General features: G+C 41.9%; 1 pseudogene; it reads right to left on the bottom strand.

Annotated features, from left to right (window-relative positions):
• Window positions 1-1,081: 1,081 nt before the first annotated feature.
• Window positions 1,082-4,509, bottom strand: LOC110124346 (T-complex protein 1 subunit delta pseudogene; annotated as a pseudogene).
• Between the last annotated feature and the right edge of the window lie 1,856 nt (window positions 4,510-6,365).

Raw genomic sequence — 6,365 nt, 5'->3', positions numbered from 1 at the left:
AATATAAAAATAAAAGCAGCCACGGTACTTACTCTTTGAAACAAGACGGAATAACAGAAATTGTATTTTCTTTTTCCACATAAAATAACTGAACAAAGTATAGGAAACATTATACTTTGGCCACCTTATGCAAAGAGCTGACTCATTTGAAAAGACCCTGATGCTGGGAAAGATTGAAGGTGGGAGGATAAGAGGATGACAGAGGATGAGATGGTTGGATGGCATCACCGACTCAATGGACATGAGTTTGAGTAAACTCTGGGAGTTGGTGACGGACAGGGAGGCCTGGCGTGCTGCAGTCCATGGAGTCGCAAAGAGTCAGACACGACTAAACCAAGCTGATATATATGTCACTGGACATCAAACAAATCAGGTGACCTATGATTGTTTCATGTTATTGTATGGAGATTTCATGGGTCATGGTGTAAGAAAGGATAACTGATGGTGGTTCTAGCCCTCTGGCTGAGTAGAGTGGATATTGTTGAGAAAGCAAGAAGATGAAGGTAGCTAGAGTTCATAGGAAAGAATACTAGAGAAGAGAAAGTTGCACAGCTAGAGAATTTCAGAGATCTGCAAAGGGTTGCCCTTGAGTGTTTACTGGAGCAATGATCAACATAGGTGTGTGAGGATATTGGCAGACTAGGGAAAGAACCATCTGAAAGAAGTAGAGGCAACATACCCACATTTAGGAAATGTTCCTGGTCCCACCAATAAGACTAGAAAAGCACATGATTTATGAAACATTTGAGTAGAATATACAGAGGAATATTGCCTCAATAGTATAAAATATTTATTTCTAGATTAATCATAATCTAGACCTGCTTAACAAATCTTAGAAACAAGGCCCCTCAAAGTTTAATTGATTCAAAGTAAGTTAATTTTAGAAAAAAAATTTTTTTAACCTGCTTTTTGAAACCATATATTTAATATTTTCCTTAAACTGTGCCAATACAAGTTCAAGCAAATGCCAACTGGAAGACCAGGCCCAGAAATTCATAAAAGAAACAATCTTTGAAACAACAAGGAATGCCAAAGTACTCTACCACTCCAGCTGCACCATTAGTGGCCATGATCATGCCAGTCAGCCAGTGTTAACCAGATACCGAGTGTTTACCACATCATCAACTTTCAGAATGCTCCAGTTTCAGTTGCTAGAGCCGGCACACTGACTGAAACCAGCAGAAGCTGGACAACCAGTTCCTCCAACATGTTGGAAATACCACCCTTTCGGACGTTAATGCCTATAGTTTATTCTCCTTGGGTATGCCAGTTTCTTAGTTCTGTTACAGTAGAAATGGGATTCAGGCCAGCATTTTCAGCTAGTGTAGATGGAATGACTTCCATAGCATCTGCAAAAGCATGAATGCAGTAGGATTCCATGCCACTCAATGTTCGTGAGTATTCAGTTAATCGTAGGGCCAACTCTATTTCTGGGGCACAACCTCCTGCAATAAGTGCTCTCTTCTTCACTAAACAGTGAATAACTCAGAGAACGTCATGGATGGAACGCTCAGCTTCTTCAACCACCAATTTGTTAGAACCACGAACAACAAGTCCAGGGTTTGCATAGCCTGTAATCTTGATCAGTTTGCCAGAACCATTTAAGCTGACCTCCTCAGCTAATTTGGCAAATCCCAGCATGTCAGCAGTGAACTGGTCAACATGAAGAACTGGTTTGGTTCCAATCATCTTACAAATGAATTCAATGTCTTCTCTTTCAATATCCTTTACCACCATAATCTTCATTTTGTTCAGGAAATGTAATGCAAATCACTAAGAGCATCTCTTAGGATAGACTTCTGTATGAGAGGAACATTACATCCTGTTTTTAAAATTTGCTTCACTAAATTTAGAATATAAGCTGTCTCTTCTCTTAGCACTGGATCCATCTGAACATAGTTAGAAACCACTATTTGATTGTCCATATCTGTTTTGGGAGCAGATAAGCAGAACTGAATAAGCCCAATCAGCCTTTTCAACTCTGGTTATGCCAGAATTTGCTACCTTTTGAGTAAGAACCAGACTTTCCACCAATTCACAGTCATCAACTGTTCCCACCAAGCTTCTTAACTATTTTAATATCTCTAAGATCTACACTAGTAGCTGTGGCTGGGTCAATCACTTTCATCACTGCATCTATACTCATTGGAGAAAGGAGACTTGAATACTGAGACACAACCTTTGAGTTCAATGAAGTGGCTGCACTATTTAACAAAGTTTCTCTGTCCCTCAGTTCCACAGGTCGAGCCATGTCAGTCAAGATTTCAATGCCCTTTTCCAAAGCCTTCTGGTATGACTCAGAAATGATGGTGGGATGAATCCCTTTCTGAAGAAGCTTGGTACAGGAATCCAAGAGAGAGCCAGCAATAATGACCACTGATGTGGTGCCATCTCCTGCTTCTATATCCTGAGCCTTGGACAGCTCCACCAGCATTCTGGCTGCTGGATATAACACCTGCATTTGTTTCAGAATGGTGGCACCATCATTTGTAATGGTCACATCACCTTTTCCATCTTGAATCAGTTTATCCATTCCTTTTGGTCCGAGGCTTGTGCTAATACCAACAGCAACAGCTTTGGCTGCAGAGATGTTGCTGAAGCGGATGTGGGCCGGCTTATCGCAGTCCTGATAGGCGCTCTTCCCCCGGCCACTGGCAGCCCTGACAGCCCCAGCGGGCGGCCCAGTCCGGGGGGGCTACGTTCTCGGGAATGGCAACTGTAGACGGGTTTGTGTGAGCTTGGGAAGGACGGATGGACGCGGATTGTGGCTGACCAGCGACCAACCATAAGCACCCACCGCCTTCACGAAGCTTCCAGAAAGCGGTGCCGGCACGGGGAGGAGAAGGAGCCAGGGCTAGAAAAAATTTTGACAATGTATAGGAAAACAAAAATATTCAGCAAGTAAAAAGATAAAGTACAAAAACTAAAATGTCTGAGATGAATCGTAGATTAGATTAGACATTGCAGAAGAAAATATCAATAAGTGTAATACAATAAACAGTGGGAATATTCCAAATTAAACATAGGAAGAAAAAACCAAATATTCAATTAAAGCAATATTAGTTTTGAAAAGCCATGAGAGACATAATATACACATAAATAGAATCCACAGAAGAGAGGGGAGTGGTGAAGAAAAATATTTAAAGAAATAACGGCCAAAAAATTTGCTAAACCGGATAAAACCTACAAGCTCACAGATAATAAGATTTTATAAACCCTAGGCACAAGAGGCATGAAGAAATTTATACCAAAGTACAGCAATTTGCTCAAGTAATAAAGAGAATATCTTTATTATAATAAAGACAAAGGCAGACTGAGACAAAGGGCACATTATTTCTAAGGATCCAAAATAGTGTTTATTTTGTAAAAGTATTTTGTAAGAAAAAATTCAAGCAAGAACACAGTAGAGAAATATCCTTTAAGTACTGAAAGAGGAAGATATCATTCTGGAATTTTATATTCAGCAAGAATAGTTTTCAAATTTGAGGGTGAAAGAAAGACTTTTGCAGATACATAGCAGTTGAAAGTAGTATTCGTTATCTGCACACTTAACTCACAGGAGATGATAAAGGAAGTCTTTGCAGAAGAGGAAAACAATACCAGGTGACAACTCGAACCTCAATAAAGACATGAAGAGCACTAGAAACAGTTGCAACTTGGGGAAGTATACAAGAATAAGAAAATATTACTATGTAAGTATGTAACCTATAATAAACATTTAAACAAAAATAATATTAATGTAGTGGGATTTATAAAATATGTAAAAGTGAAATGTATGGCAATAATAACATGTCAGACAAAAGGGGAGACACTGAAGTACACTACTATAAGTTTCCTATGTTATATGTGAAACAGTGTATTGTCACTTGTAACTAGACTGGTATGTTAAAAATGTATACTACAACCCTCAGATCATCTTCTAAAATAACATAGCAGATTTATAGCTAAAAATTCAACAACAACAAAAAACAAAATGACACTTTAAAAAAGCCATTAGTTAATCCAAAGGAAGAAAGAGTAGAGGAAAAAGAAATCGTCTTCTAGATAGAGTTAATCCTAATCAGATCAGTAATCACATTAAATGTAAATGGATCATATACCCCCAAATAAAAGACATAGCTTGCCAAGTTGAATAAAAAGCAAAGACCAACATATGCTTCCTTTAAGAAGTGCATTTTTAACATAAGGGCACAATAGCTGGTGGTCCTAAGATGGCGAAGGAATAGGATGGGGAGACCACTTTCTCCCCAACAAAGTCATTGAAAGATCGTTTGAATGCTGAACAAATTCCACATAATAACTTCAGAATCCTTGTGGAAGACACCAGGCACCCAGAAAGGTAGCCCCTTCTCTTTGAAAGGGGGTAGGGCAAATTATAAAAGATAAAAAGACAAAAGAGTTAGGGATGGAGACCCCTTCACGAAGGAGTTGTAAAGGAGGTTTCCAAACACCAGGAAACCCTCTCACAGGCAGGTCTGTGGGGAGTTTTGGAATCTCAGAGGGCGACATATCCAGGAGGGGGAAACACACACACACACACACACACACACACACACACACACACACACACACACAGATTACATGCCTAACTGCAACTCCCAGTGGAAAAGTAGCTGAGATGCTCACATCTGCAGGCAACGAGTGGGTGCCGAACAGGCAGGTGCGGGCTGCATGCTTAGGGTAAGGACTGGGCCTGAAAGATCTGAGGGAGCTAATGTGAGACAGCAACCCAAACTGGGATAGCCAGGGAGAGGGAGAGAGCACTTTCCCATGAAAAGATCTAAGGCACAACCTATCTTGCTCACAGAACAAAGGACTGAGCGAATACCAGAGGAGAGTTAGCTGGCTGCGGACTGGCCCATCCCCTGCTGGAGGCAGGGAGGCAGGTGGGCGCCAGCCAGAGCCCGAAGGCAAGGGGCAAAATCAGCCCCAGGACAGCATCCTTCACCAAACTGCGAGCAGGCTCCCAGTTGCTAACCAAGTCTTCCTGGGATCCTGCATGGCTGACATCCGCCAGGAGGGTCGCAGCCAGAGGTCAGCTCCCCAGAGGAGACACGTGGCACAGCTGAGACGGCGCCCCCGCTGCCTCACAGGAAGCCGAGCGGCTGGGATGGGGGAGGCGATAAGACGCACCTGGGGAGAGTGCGCGCCAAGCACTGGTCACCTTAGCTGCTCGGACCTGGGAAGGGCACAAACCGCAGGCCCTACTGAGTCTGTGCCCCTTGGAGCACCCGAGAACCTGAACCTGAGTGGCTTAGACCTGGGAAGTGCACACAACCCAGGGCCTGCTTTAGACAGTTCCGTGCAGAGCAACCTGGAGCCTGAGCAGTGTAGACTGGGAAAGCACACACGCCGTGAGCGGGGGCAAACCCAGAGTGGCCAAGACACTGCGAGCGCTCCCCAATATTCCTCCTTCCCCACAGGACAATTGAACAAGTGAGCCTTAGTAAATGACCACCTTCGCCCCCTTGTGTCAGGGTGGAAATTAGACACAGAAGAGACTTGCAAACAGATAAACCAAAATCAACAAAGAATAGGGAACCGCTTTGGAAGTGACAGGTGCAACAGATTAAAACCCTGTAGCATTGACTACATTGGAAGGGGCTATAGACCTTGAGAAGAAGTATAAGCTGGAACAAAGAAATATCTGAAACTGAACTGACCCCACACTGCCCTCAACAGCTCCAGAGAAATTCCTAGATGTATTTTACTATTATCATTTTTTTTTAATTTTAATTTTTTTATCTTTAAGTTCTTTATTACTCCTTTAATTTTCATTTTTAAAAACTACTATTACCTTGAAAAAAAGACCCTATTTTAAAGCAAATTTCATATATATATATTTTATATTTTTTATGATTTTTAAAAATATTTTATTTTTGAAAGTGTAACCTCTACTCTAGATTTTCAATCTTTGCTTTTTGGTATTTGTTATCAATTTTGTGCCTTTAAGAATCCAATCTTCAGTACCCATTTTTACTTAGGAGTGTGATTACTGGCTTGATTGCTCTCTCCCCTTTTGACTCTACTTTTTCTCTCCCAGGTCACCTCTATCTCCTTTCTCTCCCTTCTCTTCTCTACTTAACTCTGTGAATCTTTTTGGGTGTTCTGAATTGTGGAGAACATTTAGGGAACTGATTACTGGCTAGATTTTTCTCTCTCCTTTTGATTCCCCCTCCTCTCCTCTCGGTCCCCTCTGTCTCTTTCCTCCCTCTTCTCTTCTCGATGGAACTCCATGAACCTCTCTGAGGGTTCCAGACTGCAGAGAGCAAATAGGGAACTGATTACTGGCTAGACTACTCTCTCTCCTTTTGACTACCCCTCCTCTCCTCCTGCTCACCTCTATCTCCCACCTCCCTCTTCTC

The sequence above is a fragment of the Odocoileus virginianus genome, chromosome 5 (assembly GCF_023699985.2).
Source record: "Odocoileus virginianus isolate 20LAN1187 ecotype Illinois chromosome 5, Ovbor_1.2, whole genome shotgun sequence".
NCBI lineage: Eukaryota > Metazoa > Chordata > Mammalia > Artiodactyla > Cervidae > Odocoileus > Odocoileus virginianus.
The sequence above is the reverse complement of the archived record's forward strand: the minus strand, read 5'-3'. Positions and strand labels throughout refer to the sequence as shown.